Genomic DNA, 16,932 nt, shown 5'->3' with positions numbered 1-16,932 from the left:
TGCAGTTTCAAACTCTTGAAAGGATCTTTCATGTGCTAAAGATCTCCCAATCTACCTCATTGTGGCCTTTGTACTATAGAATATAGAACATCACAGCACAGTACAATGTTGTGCTGACCTCTTAACCTACTCTAAGATCAACCAAACTCTTCCCTCCTACATAACCCTCCATTTTTTTCTATCATCCATGTGCTTAAAAGTCTCTTAAATGTCCCTAGTGTATCTGTTTCTATCACCACCCATGGCTGAGTGTTCCTTGCACCCACCGCTCTCTGTGTAGAACATAGATATTACAGCACTTCAAAGCAGAGGTTGATAGGTTCTTAGTTAGTCAGGGCATCAGAAGTTATGGGGTGAAGGCAGGAGAATAGGGTTGAGAGGGATTATAAATCAGCCATGATGGAATAGCAGAGCAGACTTGATGGGCTGAGTGGCCTAGTTCTGCACGGTGCTTTCTCTGCAGCTCAACACTGCGTTCTGTTTTTATCTTCTCACTACCTCGACGTACTCACACATGGCATGATCTTCCCGGATGCCATGCAAGCAAATGTTTTTCACCGTATCTCGTTCCACGTGCCACCACGGTAGCATTGCGGTCAGCGTAACGCTTTACGGCACCGGCAACAAGGGTTTCGTTCCCGGCACTGCCTCTACGGAGTCTGTACGTTCTCCCCATGACCACGCGGGTTTCCTCCCACCTTCCAAAGGCATACAGATTAGTAGGTTAAATGGCCACATTGGTGTAATTAGGTGGCGCAGGCTTATGGGACTGGAAGGGGCTGTTACTGTGCTGAATCTCAAAAATAAAAAAACTATGAAATGTGACAATAATCAATGGTTCGGCATGGACTGAATGGGCTGAAGGGCCTGTTTTGTGCTGTAGTTTTCTATGACTCTAAACCAGTGGTTCCCAACCTTTTTTTGGCCATGCCCCACCTAATCACCTCTAAAATCCTGATGCCCACTGTGGTGATATATAATTCTTATTATTCAAAAAGTGAACTCCTATTCACCTGGAGGAAGCCTAAAAGACCATTAACTTGGTTTAAACAAGCTTCCAAAGAACATGGCATTCATGAAAGAGAAAAATAAAAGAACCAAAGGACTGTTAAAGTTCTGAGGAAGAAATTACTAAGAAATTGTAAAAAAAAAGAACATTAAGTGATATTAAAATAATAATAATAATAAATAAAACAATGCCGATTCGTTTCTACAGCAAAGACAGATACACCGTTTAAAAGAGATGACGCAATGTACACACCTTCACACCACCAAGAACCGAAAGCTACTGTAAAAAGCAGCATTGGCGCGACCTCGTACGAGTTTCTTACGCGTTTGGACTTGTTAATTCGTTCCTTCCTACATCAGTCAATTCATTAATTTAATTATGAAAGCCATTTGATGGTTGTAATGATGGTGATACACTATATATACAGTACATACGCAATTACACATGTACATACACACAAGTATTTTTATGTATGCATACTGTATATACACATATGTATTAACCCGCACACACACTCATACTCACACAGACTTACTAGAAGAAATTCACTGTTAATAACTCATTCTCGAATTGCCCCCCTTAAAAATCAAATTACCCCCCTGTGGGGCGTACACCCCACGTTGGGAACCACTGCTCTAAACTAATAAACAGTCTGACCTACTGAGTAGGTGCATTGCTCCAGATTACAACACCTGCATCTTGTATGACCGATAAACCCTTTCTGCTTTGCTTTCCTCTCCCAGGATCCTAGCGGAGGTCATGGATACAGAATCGGAAGCCCAGCACCACTTATCCACCAGCTCCGACCCAGACACAACAGCAGCCAAGATCGAGAGCCCTCTGCCCAGCTGCTTATTTCACCTGAACGCATCTTTCGACGACGAAGTTTTGGACCTGAAGTGAAAACCTACAGAGACATTTGTTTCCTCGTTTTTTTAAAAAAGAAAAAAGGTCCCTTCTTCCTGCCCCAGACCATGCGATGAATCTGTAACCCATTGTTCCCTGCCCAAAATGTACAGTGCATGCCTGCTCACATCCACCACTGTTGTTGACTTCCACAAGACCGATAACCTCTTAATTTAATGTGAACCTCCGCGCACTTAACAACCGTCTCCACTAAAAGGTTTGGAATATTTTTGCAGGCGATTTTATTTATTACCGCGTATTTATCTCGTTGAATGGAAGACGTTTGTGGGCTGAGATTTGTACATTTTGTTTAAATGGCCTGATGTTTGGTTTTGACCTTTAACCCTTGACCTCTTAGCAGTGTTTTTTTTGTACTCAATGAATATGTACTGTCGACACTGTTGCTGGACCTCTGTGATGGAAAAAAAAACACCAACTGTCTTAAAATATTGTATTCCTATGGTTTTATGCCAAGTAACAGATGTAAATGTATTGTGTTTCAAACGTTGCCTCAAAAATTACTGAATTCATAACTACAAAAATATCTATTTTCAGTGCTGTTGAGCACTGTTGTGAAAGTAGATTATAATTCTGTTAATTAATATGAAATGAATATTAAGGGATTTAAAATGTCTTTTTCTTTACAAATTAAAATAAAGTTCAGTTCATCTGATAAGTGAATATTTTTGTTAAAGTGAATGGAAATCGGGAAAAAAAACACGACAAGCATTTTCTGTCTCCTCTTAATGTATTTCCTCCTGAGGTGGGCCTCTGGAAATGTCTTTGTGAAAAATATGCTTAAATAAATCTGTATTTATTATCTGGGATAATGTTGGACAATGTTATTTTCGTATGGGTCCTCTTTCAGTAGTCCATGTCAGGTGGCCAAATTCTTCTGATTCTGAGATGGTGGAGCTGGCTACTGTGATATACTGGCCTGTGTCCATAACTCTGTAATTTCATGTAGTCTTGGACAGAACAGTCGGTATATCTGCCTAGAGTGTTTTCCTATAGTGTACCTGTAAAAATTGGTGAGTGTCCCCAGGAATGTGCTGAATTTCCTTTGCCTTCTAAGGATGTAGAGACACTGGTGTATTAACTTGGCCAAACCATCCACCTGGGAATATATATTGTGGGTGATATTTACACCCAGGAACTTGAAGCTCGCAACCATCTTTACCTCAGCAAAATGTGGATAACTCAAGTTAATGGAGTTGAATCTCAGAGGTGTTGCGTTCTGCAGCCTCAATGCAGGGGTTCCCAACCTGGGGTCCATGGACCTCTCGGTCAGCGGTAGGGGCCATCGACCCCTCGGTCGGCGGTAGGGACCATCGACCCCTCGGTCGGCGGTAGGGACCATCGACCCCTCGGTCGGCGGTAGGGGCCATCGACCCCTCGGTCGGCGGTAGGGGCCATCGACCCCTCGGTCGGCGGTAGGGGCCATGGACCCCTCGGTCGGCGGTAGGGGCCATCGACCCCCTCGGTCGGCGGTAGGGGCCATCGACCCCCTCGGTCGGCGGTAGGGGCCATCGACCCCCTCGGTCGGCGGTAGGGACCATCGACCCCTCGGTCGGCGGTAGGGACCATCGACCCCTCGGTCGGCGGTAGGGACCATCGACCCCTCGGTCGGCGGTAGGGACCATCGACCCCTCGGTCGGCGGTAGGGGCCATCGACCCCTCGGTCGGCGGTAGGGGCCATCGACCCCTCGGTCGGCGGTAGGGGCCATCGACCCCTCGGTCGGCGGTAGGGGCCATGGACCCCCTCGGTCGGCGGTAGGGGCCATCGACCCCCTCGGTCGGCGGTAGGGACCATCGACCCCTCGGTCGGCGGTAGGGTCCATCGACCCCTCGGTCGGTGGTAGGGACCATCGACCCCTCGGTCGGCGGTAGGGACCATCGACCCCTCGGTCGGCGGTAGGGGCCATCGACCCCCTCGGTCGGCGGTAGGGGTCCACCAACAGATGGCAGAAATAGTTTTTCTACACAGAGAGTGGCACGTGGAATGCTCTGCCAGGGGTGGTGGTAAGCATTTGTAGGAAAAAAGTAGAATAGAATTTATGAAAAACTATATATAAAGATATACATTTAAATACAAAAATATACACGTTTTAGAGACGGTGCAGAGGAGATTTACCAGGATGCTGCCTGGATTAGAGAGCATATATTTTGAGGATACGTTGAGGGAACTAGAGCATTCCTCGTTGGAGTGAAGGAGGTTGAAAGGTGACGTGCTAGATAGGGGTGTGCAAGTTGCTAAGAGGCATAGATCGAGTGGATAGTCAAAGGCTATTTTTCCCAGGGTAGAGATGTCTACCACAAGAATGCATAAGTTTAAGGTGATTGGAGGAAAGTATGGTGGGGGGGGAAGGTCAGAGATAAGTTTTTTTTTACATGGAGCGTGGTGGGTTCATGGAATATGCTTCTGGTAGAGGCAGATACATTAGAGATATTTAAGAGGCTCTTAGGCATGTGGATGATAGAAAAATGGAGGACTATGTGGGAAGGAAGGGTTAGATTGATCTTGGTGTAGGTTAAAAGGATCAGCACAGTATATTTTACTTATTTGGCGATACAGCACAGTAACGAGCCCCTCCGGCCCAACCAGCCTGCGCCACCCAATTACACCCATGTGACTATTAACCTGCCTGCCTTTTCATTGTGGGAGGAGCCACAAACACAAGAGAACATGCAGATTCTGGAAATCCAAAGCAACACACACACTCAGCAGGTCAGACTGCATCTATGTAAAAGAGTAAACAGTCGACGTTTCAGGCCGAGACACTTCTTCAGAAAACTCGTGCAATCACAGGGGAAATGTAGAACCTCCTTACAGACCCCTCTGGAAATGAACGTGGGTTGCTGGTGCTTTAATAGCATCACACTAACCACCATGCTACCATTCTGTGTCATTAAGCTCCCCTCAATGTAGTCACAGGAACATGATGTATCCTGTCTCGCTGAACACAGTGGATTGACTATCAGAGGCAGAGAAGAGCATACAGCAATCACTATTTTGATTTACAGCATCTGCAGATTTTCCCTTGCCAGCAATCACTGTAGAACAAGTGTAGATCTCCCCGTCAGGGATGCAGTTCCAGACTACTCCTTGTTTTAAGGTCGTTAACAGATGTGGATGTCATTGGTAATATAACCATAGAACAATTACAGCACGGAAACAGGCCATCTCGGCCCTTCTAGTCCATGCTGAATGCTTACTCTCACCTAGACCCACCGACCTGCACTCAGCCCATAACCCTCCGTTCCTTTCCTTTCCATATACCTATCCAATTTTACTTTAAATAACAATACCGAACCTGCCTCTACCACTTCTACTGGAAGCTCGTTCCACACAGCTACCACTCTCTTGAGTAAAGAAGTTCCCCCTCATGTTACCCCTAAACTTTTACCCCTTAATTCTCAACTCGTGTCCTCTTGTTTGAATCTCCCCTACTCTCAATGGAAAAAGCCTATCCACGTCAACTCTATCTATCCCCCTCATAATTTTAAATACGCCTATCAAGTCCCCCCTCAATCTTCTATGCTCCAAAGAATAAAGACCTAACTTGTTCAACCTTTCTCTGTAATTTAGATGCTGAAACCCAGGTAACATTCTAGTAAATCTTCTCTGTACTCTCTCTATTTTGTTGACATCTTTTCTATAATTCGGTGACCAGAACTGTACACAATACTCCAAATTTGGCCTTACCAATGCCTTGTAATACCAGTGTGCCTTGCCTATTCCTCTCTGCTCTTGCACTGAGGAGACAGGCAAGACCTAGGAATCACATATACAGTGAATTATATACAAACCCTATCATAAAATATAGCACAAATTACTATATACTGTATATATAGTAATATGCAGTGGATTCTGGTTAATTGGGACACATCAGGACTAGTACATTATGGCCCAATTAAGAGGCTGTCCCAATTAGCTGAAGTTGCATGGAAATAGCTTAAAGGCATAACAAAGACAAACTACTGTTTAATTGCGTAACAAATGAAAAACAGAAGAAATTACAACACTATCAATACTACTAGAGTACTATAAAACTGGGTATTATCAACAGAGGAGTTCATTGCCTGTGTTCTTTTGATTGACTATAAATGAACAAAGTCATCACAGACACCTAGTGCAGATAATGGACTGCCTTTATTGCCTATCTACATAAAGTCAAAATAATAAACAAAATCAACAAAAATCACAAACACAAGAGTTCCTGCTGATGCTGGAAATTCAGAGCAACACACAGGAGAAAGTGGAGGAACTCAGCATCTAGAGAAATTGAACCAGCAGTCGACATTTCTGACCAAGACCCTTCTTCAGGGCCCTGAAATCACTGTTATCAAATATTACTACTTTTTGAAACAGTGTCTGTCAGCCCAAATAGAGAACATAAAACAAGCCCGCATAGCTGCCACTATTTAAAAGGCATTCACTCTGTAATGTCTAACAGCATTCCTGGCATCTAGCGTGAACGCTTGAAACATCAGGAACAAAACAGTTCTGAAATGTCTTACTGTTTACTTCTCACCAACAATCAACAACAAAAATCACTGCTTTTTAAACACAAGCACACGCAGCCGACGCTATTTTAAAACTACGATGTAGTGTCTAACAGCCCCCCAAGTGCACATGACTGATGCTAGTTAGAAGCTGTTTGGAAACGGTCTTCAGTCCCAAAGTAAACAAAGGGAATCCCATCACTTTCTCAACACACACACACACACACACAAACACAATGCTGGAGCAATTCAGCAGGTTTGGCAGCAACTTCGGAGAAGAATAAAGAGTCGACCCTTTATCAGGACAGGATAGGAATTGGTGGGGGGGGGGGTGGAGGGATGGTGGAGAAGAAGCCAGAATAAAAATGTGGAGATGGGGGAGGACAAGCTGGAGGGTGATAGATGAAACCAGGTGAGAAGGAAGGTGGCTGGGTGGAGGGCCAAGAGGATAAAGTAAGAAGCTGGAAGATGATAGGCGAGGGGGAGGATGGGGGGGGGGGGGATGAAGTGAGAAGTTGGAATGTGATAGGTTGACAAGGTTACGGGTGGAAGAAGGAGGAATCTGACTGGAGTAGACAGTGGACAGGGCAAGAGGGCTACCAAAGGGAGATGATGGGCAGGGGAGGAGAAGAGGAGGGGTGAGAGAGGAGATAGAATGGGGAATGGAAAATGAGAACTCGATGTTAATAACATCCAGTTGGAGGCTACAGACTATGAAGTACTGCTCCTCCAACCTGAGTGTAGTCACACAGTGGCAGGAGAGGGGGCCATGAGCTGACATGTTGGAATGGGAATGGGAGGTCAAATTGAAATGAGTAGCTACCAGGAAATCCTGCCTTTTGAGGTCCACTGCCCTCTCCGATCAGAATCCTTCTTCTTCAGCCCTTTTCCTCTTCCACCTATCACCTCCCAGCATCTTACTTCAACATCCCTCCCCTAGCTACTTAACTTCTGCCACAGCTGGTCTCACCCATCACCTGCCAGCTCATACTGCTTCCCCTCTCCCACCTCTTCCCCCTTCCTTTTCAGTCCTGATGAAGGGTCTTGGCCCAAAACATCGACTGTTATCTCCTCTCCATAGATGTTACCTGACCTGCTGAGTCCCTCCAGCACTTGATAGTCCCAGACTATCAAATTTCTAACTCAAGATCTCCAGTGCCAGTAGCATCCTTGTGAATAATTTCTGCACCTTTTCCAGGGAATAAACAGGGCACAGTCGCAAATGAAGAGCAAATCCCTTGTACATTGGATGTTCTCCAACAGCATGGCATATGTTACTGTGCCATGTTTTTTCATTGTTTGAATTGTTATATTTCAAGCACGTTTACATTGACAGAAGCCCTTCCCCCCAAACCAAACCCAACCTAATAAGATACAGTTCTCGGTTGCACTCTGAGACTGCAGTGCTTTGGGGGGTGGGGGGGGGGGGAGAATCTTTCTTTCATGATGCCAGTGAGTTTAAAAGCAGCTCCTTTGCAAATAAACAAGAATACACACTCAACTAGGATGTGTTATAGTCATTACCACTTGGTTCCTCTTCACTGCTGAACTACAAAGCCAATGATTCTGGCTCATTAGGACCTTAAAAATATGTTTTTGGGTGAATGCACAAATTAGATTTACAATGTCAAGCAAGCCAGTTTAGCATGTTTCAGAATCTCTGACCTGTTAGAATAGTGGGCTTCTTTCTGCCAACCAGCATAACAGTACCTTCAGCCAGTGCACAGCACCTATGGCAATCTTCATATCATTTCACATCTCTAACCGAATGAGAGTCACATTTACTTGCAATTCTCAGTGGTGGTATTAGTACAGTACTGTGCATAAACTTAGGCACACTAGCTATATATATGTACATATATAGTGCCTATTAAAAGTATTCACCTCCTCCTTGGAATGTTTTATTGTTTTACAACATTGAATCGCAGTGGATTTAATTAGGTTTTTTTGACACTGATCAATAGAAAAGACTCTTTTGTCTCAAAGTGAAAACATACTTCTACAAATTATTCTAAATTAATTACAAATATAAGACACAAAATAATTGATAGCATAGTTACTCACCCCCTTCAAGTCAGTATTTAGTAGGTGCACCTTTGTCAGCAATCACAGTCTTGAGTCTGTGTAGATGGGTCTCTATCAGCTTTGCACATCTGCACACTGCAATTTTTCCACATTCTTCTTCACAAAACTGCTCAAGTTCTGTCAGATTGCTTGGGGATCATGAGTGAACAGCCCTTTTCAAGTCCAGTCACAAACTCTCAATCGGATCGAGGTTGTTTTTAAGTCATTCCTGTGTAGTTTTGGGTTGGGGTCATTGTCTTGCTGGAAAACAAATCTTCTCCCAAGTCACAGTTCTCTTTCAGACTGCATCAGGTTTTCCTCCAGGATTTCCCTGTATTTTGCTGCATTCATTTCACCCTCTATCTTCACAAGCCTTCCAGGGCCTGCTGCAGTGAAGCATCCCCACAGCACGATGCAGCCACCACCATGATTTACAATAGGGATGGTATGTTTTTGATGATGTGTATTGTTTGGCTTATGCCAAACATAGTGTTTCATCTGATGGCCAAAAAGCTCAATGTTGGTTTAATCAGACCATACAGCCTTTTTCCAGCTGACTCCAGAGTCTCCCACATACATCTGGCAAAGCCTAGCTGAGATTTCATGTGAATTTTTTTTCACCAGTGGCTTTCTCTTTGCCACTCTCCCATAAAGCTGCGACTGGTGAAGCACCTGGGCAACAGTTGTTGAACACAGTCTCTCCCGTCTCAGCCACTGAAGCTTGTAACTCCTCCAAAGTTGTCATGGGTCTTTGTAGCCTCCCTCACTAGTCCCCTTCGTGTGCACTCAGTTTTTGAGGACATCTGTGCCATATTCTTTCCATTTCTTGATGTTTGACTTAACTGTACACCAAGGGATACTCAGTGACTTGAAAATTTTCATCTCTTGACTTATGTTTTTCAATAATCTTTTGTGATGTTGCTTGCAATGTTCTTTTTTCTTCATGGTGTAATTTTTGCCAGGATACTGACACACCAGCAAATGGACCTTTCGACCTTGACTGCACACAGGTGATCTCCATTTAAATAATTATGTGACTTCTAAGACCAATTGGCTGCATCAGTGATGGTGTGTCACATTAAAGGGGGTGAATACTTATACAATCAATTCTTTTGTGTTTTATATTTGTTATTCATTTAGCTCACTCTGTACAGCTCTGTCTTCACTTTAATACAAAAGAGTCTTTTTCTGTTGATAAGTGTAAAAAAAAAGCCAAATTAAATCCACTGTGATTCAATGATGCTAAAAACAATAAAACATGAAAACTTCCAAGGGGGATGAATACTTTTTATAGGTGTGTGTGTGTGTGTGTGTGTGTGTGTGTGTGTGTGTGTGTGTGTGTGTGTGTGTGTGTGTGTGTGTGTGTGTGTGTGTGTGTGTGTGTGTGTGTGTGTGTGTGTGTGTGTGTGTGTTCACTGTGGTGATGAAAAGCTGTCAGTAGTGCCATCTTTCAGATATCTGGGGAGCATTCTCTCTGAGGATAGCAGCATTGACAACGACATTCAGAGCCGCATTAAACAGGCATCCGCTGCCTTTGGGAGACTTCGGCGTACAGTCTTTCAGAACAGGAGCCTTCGTTCCTCCACAAAGGTCGCTGTATACCAAGCGGTCTGTGTCACCACCCTCCTTTATAGCTGTGAAGCTTGGGTAACCTACAGCCGTCACATCAAGTCCTTGGAGTGATTCCACATAAGCTGCCTTCAGCGCATCCTGGGAATTACCTGGCGTGAGCGGGTGCCTCACACTGAAATACTTGTAAAGACCAACTGCAGAAGTATTAAGGCCATGATCACCCAGCATCAGTTGCAGTGGCTGGGGCATGTGATAAGGATGCCCCCATGTCGGCTACCCCGCAGAGTGTTATACGGCCAGTTACATCATGGTCGACGCTCAGCTGGAGGGCTGAAGAAGCGCTGTAAGGATCAGATGAAGAACGCTTTAAGGAAGTGCAAGATCAGACCTGAGGACCTGGAGGATGTTGCTGCTGACCGTAACACTTGGCGACAGCTGTGTAGGGACGGGGTTCGTATTCTGGATATGGAAAGAGCAACCAGAAGACAGCAGAAGAAAGCCAGGAGAAATGCAGCCATAGTTGCCATCACTACCACCACCACTACCACATATACATGTCCCACCTGCAATAGAACTTGTGGGTCCAGGATAGGACTGTATAGTCATCAAAGATCTCACCGTTAAAGGAGTGGACATCATCATCGGATTCCAATGGACAAGCGAAGAAGAAGATATGTATATATATTTGTGTGTCTGTAAATATATATATATATATATATATCTAGTGTGTTTAAGACTTTTGCATGGTACTGTATTTATCAACGTGGAGTGGAGAGCAGGTTTGGAAATCTGGTGGGAGCAAAGAGCATTGGGATTAGCAAGGGTGGAGCACCATGGGAGGGGTGCGGGACAGGGATCAGAGGAGTGCCAGAAGTGGATGAAGACACACCCAGCCCTGCGACAGCAGGCAAGCTTATTTGATTGCAAACAATTGGTTTATTGATCACTACACAATGTCTTCCAGCTCCCTTCCCTCTCCCTTCCCCTGTTCCCAACCATGGTTCCCCTTGCCCTTCTCACTCCACAACGGAGACCCGTATCATAATCTGGCTTATCATCACTCACATATGTCATGAAATTTGGGACTCAGCCCAAAACGTTGACTGCTTATTCCTCTCCATAGCTGCTGCCTGACCTGCTGAATTGATCCAGCATTTTGCACGTGTTACATTAACTTTAGGGCATCGACTATAGGAGCCGGGATAGTTCAGAATGTTGCCGTTGTATAAGTTGTTGGTGAGAACACTCTTGGACTACAGCTTTGCTCACCCAGTTATAGGAAGGATCTGGTTAAACTGGAACGAGTGCAGAAAGGATTTCTGCGGATGTTACCAGCAATAGAGGGCCGGGGTATAGGGAGAGGTTGTTCTGGATAGGTCTTTATTCCGCAGATCATAGGAGAATGAGAGCGAACCTTACAGAAGTGTATGAAATTATTTTAGGCATAGACAAGGTGGACGGCAACAACCTTTTGCCTTGGACAGAGAAGTCCAAACCTCAGTGGCGTAGATTTAAAGCAGGAGAGGACCTGAGGAGAAACTTAATCAGCCAGAGGGTCAGAATCAGAATTAGGTTTAACATCACCAGCATACTCCATGAAATTTGTTAACTTTACGGCAGCAGTCAGTGCAATACATGATAATATAGAAAAAAACTGAAATGCAGAAAAAAATAGTTATATAAGTAGTGCAAAAATAGAAATAATGAAAGTAATGAGGTAGTGTTTATGGGTTCAGTGCCCGTTTAGAAATCTGATGGCAGAGGGGAAGAAGCCGTTCCTGAATCGTTGAGTGTGTGTCTTCAGGCTTCTGGACCTCCTTCCTGATGGTAACAATGAGAACAAAGCACGTCCTGGGCGATGGGGGTCCTTAATGATGGACACCCCTTTTTGAGGCACCGCTCCTTGAAGATGTCCTGGATGCTGGGGAGGCTAGTGCCCATGACAGAGCTGACTAAGTTTACAATTCTCTGCAGCTCATTTCGATCCTGTGCAGTAGCTCCCACCCCCAACACCAGACGGTGGTGCAGCCAGTTAGAATGCTCTCCAGGTTACATCTGTAGAAATTTGCAAGTGTTTTAGGCGACATACCAAATCTCCTCAAACTCCTGATGAAATGCGGCCACTGTCATGCCTGTGATGAGCACTTGGAACAAGCTGCCAGAGGAGGTGATTGAGGCAAGTACTACAGTATAATTTAAGAAGCCTTTGGATGGGTATATGAAGGGGAGGGTTCTGGAGGGATATGGGTTGAATGCAGGAAACTGGGGTGAGCTAGGTGGGCACTGGGGTCAGCATGGACTAGTTGGATCAAATGGCCTGAATCTGTGCTCTATTCCTCAATGGCCTGATAACTAATCCCATCTGTCTGCACAGGACATGTATCTCTCCACTCCATGGCAGTTCTTGTACATGTCTAAATGCTTCTTAATTATTACTATTATATCTGCTTGGCTGGCGGGGTGGAGATACGTCTCTACCAAAGGAGGTGTAAGGGACTCCTTCCCCCCGTTAGCCTGCAGGTCACCCTTGGGTAAGGTGTAGCACCTGCTTAGCGCCCCCCCCCACCGCACCCCCACTGATCAAGGTCACGTGAAGCCATGGGAGCAGCTGATGGATGGTCGGATGAGCTGCCGGTGCATATCACAAGTCCTGGTTATGCGACCACTGACACCAGGCAGACAACCTCTGAAGAGTATTGATAACGGCTGGGATCACACATCTTGTAAAGACACTGCCCAGAAGAAGGCAATGGCAGGCCACTTGTTCTTCTATAGAAAAATTTGCCAAGAACAATCAAGTTCATGGAACGACCATGATCGGCTATGTCATACAACACGCACATAATGATGATGCTCTGATTCCAGCAGTTACACCAGCACTGTATGTAAAGCACTTACTGCTCTCTGCCTTGTACCTCCTATAAACTTGCCCTCTCTCACCTTAAAGATATGCCCTCTAATATTTCATATTTTCATCTTTATTGTTTATCTTATTGTGTACATGTACTGCACTTTCTGTGTAGCTGGTACACTTTATTCTGCATTGTTAATGTTTTACCTTGTTCTACCTCAGTGCACTGTGTGATGGTCTGATCTATATGAACAGTGTGCAGGACAGGCTTGTTACTGTATCTCAACTCAGGAAACAGAAATAATCCATTTCCAACTCCAATTCACTACGTAAAAGACTCTGACTGAACTACCCTACCTCATAATTTTATTTTCTTCTATTAGGTCACCCCTCTGGCTCCAGGGCTTCAGAGAAAACAACCGCCGTGTCAGCCCAGAAACAACCGATGGATAATGGAGCCCCAGGTCTTTGGACTCATGGTGAGAAGACTGGGTAAAGCTGATGGTCACCAGGCGGACTATTTGACAGCTTACCATGCATTCCAGTTCATAGAGTATCACAACCAGGGATGATCTTTGCATGTGATATATGCGTTGGATCTGGAGATGCTAATCCAGAAATTCCTTGGCAGTTAATAATGAGGCAGAAATCTCGGTGATTACGGTATATTAAGTGTTACTAGAACAAAGAATGGAAAAAACAAAGATAAAATTATCTCAGGTAAAGGATATTCCTCATGAAACAGTCAGGTTCAACACAGGCTGCAGAGGAGCTTCTAGAAAAGTACAGAATTAGATATGGTACGATTACTGAAAATTCACTGCCCAATTGCTCACGTACAGATCAACAGGCACAAAATGCTGGAGGAACTCAGCAGGTCAGGCAACACCAATGGAGAGGATAAAGTGGTTGTCATTTCAGGCTGAGGCCCCTCATCAGGACTGGGAAGGAAGGGGGAGGAAGCCAGAATAAGAAGGTGGGAGGCAGATGGAGAGGAGAACAGGCTGGTGGGTGTTAGGTGAAAGAAGGGAAGGAGAAGGTGGGTGGTTGGGGGAGGAGTGAAGCTGGGAGATGATCGGTTGAAATGATCACAAGACCATAAGGTATAGGAGCAAAATTAGGCCATTTGGCCCATTGAGTCTGCTCTACCATTTCATCATGAGAGGATCACTTTCCAATCTCCTGCCTTCTCCCCATATCCCTTCATGCCCTGACCAATCAAGAATCTATCAACCTCTGCCTTAAATATACATACAGACTTGACCTCCACAGCCACCTGTGGAAAAGAATTCCTCAGATTCACCACCATCTGGCTAAAGATATTCGTCATCTCCATTCCAAGAGGACACCCCTCTATTCTGCGACTGTGTCTTCTGGTCTTAGACTCTCCCACCATAGGAAGCATTCTCTCCACATCCACTTTATCAATGCCTTTCATCATTCAAAAGGTTTCAATAAGGTCATCCTTCATACATCTGAATTCTAGTGAATACAGGCCTACAGCCACCAAATACTCTTCAAATGACAAGCCATTCAATCCTGGAATCTATTTGTGAATCTCCTTTGAACCCTCTCCAGTTTCAGCACATCCCTTCTAAAATAAGGGGCCCAAAACTGCTCACAATACTTCAAGTGAGGCCTCACCAGTGCTTAACAAAGTTTCAACATTACATCCTTGCTTTTATATTCTAGTCATCTTGAAATATTGCATTTGCCTTCCTCACCATAGACTTAACCTGCAAATTAACCATTAGGGAATCCTGCACAAGAATTCCCAAGTCTCCAACTCTCAGTTTTTGTGTTTTCTCTCCATTTAGAAAATAGTAAACCCTTTTATTTCTTCTTCCTAAGTGCATGACCATTAACTTCTCTACACTGTATTCCATCTGCCATTCTTTTGCCCATTCTCTTAATCTGTCTAAGTCCTTCTGTAGCCTCTCTACTTCCTCATACTACCTGCCCCTCCATCCATCTTCATACCACCTGCATACTTTGGAACAAAGCCATAAGTTCCATCATCCAAATCACTGACATAAATGTAAAAAGAATCAGTCTCAACACAGGCCCCCATGGAACAACATTAGTCACTGGCAGCCAACCAGAAAAGGCTCCCTTTATTCCCACTCTGTGCCTCCTGCCAATCAGCCACTGCTTTATCCATGCTAGAATCTTTCCTGTAATACCAAGTACACAAATGTCACTCAATTCTCCTTTGTCTATCCTGCTTGTTACTTCTTCAAAGAATTCTATCAGATTTTTCAGGCAAGATTTTCCCTTGAGGAAACCATGCTGACTACAGCCTATTTTATCATGTGCCTCCAAGTACCCTGAGACCTCATCCTTAATAATCAACTCCAACATCTTCCCAACCATTGAGATCAGATAACTGGCCTACAGTTTCCTTTCCTCTGCCTCTCTCCCTTCTTGAAGAGTGGAGTGACATTTCCATTTTTCCAGTCCTCCAGAACCTTTCCAGAATCTAGTGATTCTGAAAAGATCATTATTAATGCCTCCACGTTCTCTTCGGCCACCTCTTTCAAAGCTCTGGGATGTACAATATCTGGTCCACGTGACTTACTTACCCTCAGACTGTTCAGTTTCCCAAAAACCTCTCTCTAGTTATGGTAACTTTGCATACTTCCCCCTGAAAGCTGGAACTTCTACCATACCGCTAGCGGCTTTCACAGTGATGACTGATGCAAAATACTTATTCAGTTTATCCACCGTTTCCTTGTCCCCCATTACTGCATCTCCAATATTGTTTTCCAGTGGTCCAATATTCACTCTCACCTCTCTTTTACATTTTATGTATCAGAAGAAACTTTTGGTGTCCTCTTTAATGTTGATGGCTGGCTTAATTTTGTATTCCATCTTTACCTTCTTAATGACTTTTTAGTTGCCTTTTGTTGGTTTTTAAAAGTTTCCCAATCCTCTAACTGCCCACTATTTTTTGCTCTATTATATGCCCTCTGTTTGGCTTTTATATTGGCTGCGACTTCTCTTGTTAGCCATGGTTGTGTCATCATTCCTTTAGAATACTTCTTTCTCTTTGGGATGTATATATGCTGTGCCATCCTAATTGCTTCTAGAAATTCCGGCCATTGTTGTTCTGCCGTCATCCCTGCCAGTGTTCTTTTCCAATCAATTCTGGCCAACCCCTCTCTCATGCCTCTGTAATTCCCTTCAATCCACTGTAATACTGATACATTTGACTTTAGCTTCTCCTCTTCAAAGTTCAGAGTGAATTTGATCATATTATGATCACTTTCCCCTACAGGTTCTTTTACCTTAAGCTCTCTAATCAATTCTGGTTCATTGCATAGCACTCAATCCAGAATAGCTGATCCCCTAGGGGCTCAATCACCTTCCTGGGAATCCAACACCAATCTGATTTTCCCAATCTCCCCGCATATAGAAATCTCCCATGACTCTTTTAACATTGCCCTTTTGACATACATTTTCTATCTCCTGTTGTAATTTGTAGACCACAGCCTTATGACTGTCTGGGGGTCTGTATACAATTCCCATCGAGGTCTTTTCACCCTTGCAGTTCCTTAGCACTATTGACAACACTTTAACACCTTCCGACCCTATGTCACCAATTTCTAATGATTTGATTTCATTTTTTACTAACAAAACAATGCTGCTCCCTTTGCCTTCTTGCCCGTATCTTTGGATGTTAAGCTCCCAGCTATAATCTTCTTTCAGCCACGATGCAGTGATGCCTACAATATCGTACCTCCCAATCTGCAACTGTACTGCAAGTTCATCCACCTTATTCCATATACTGTCACTTTCAGATACAACACCTTCTGTCCTGTATTCACCCTTTTCGATTTTGTCTACCTTTTACATTTTAACTCATTCTGTTGACTGCAATCTTGCCCTATCAACAGCTTTTCCTCACTACACATTGTCTCGTTGTAAACCAGCTACCTCATCTTCAGCACTGTCTTCCGCCTTTCCTACAGACAGACAGACAGACAGACAGACATACTTTATTGATCCCGAGGGAAATTGGGTT

Source organism: Hemitrygon akajei, chromosome 7, assembly GCF_048418815.1.
Source record: "Hemitrygon akajei chromosome 7, sHemAka1.3, whole genome shotgun sequence".
Classification (NCBI taxonomy): domain Eukaryota; kingdom Metazoa; phylum Chordata; class Chondrichthyes; order Myliobatiformes; family Dasyatidae; genus Hemitrygon; species Hemitrygon akajei.
Note: the sequence above shows the minus strand (reverse complement) of the source record.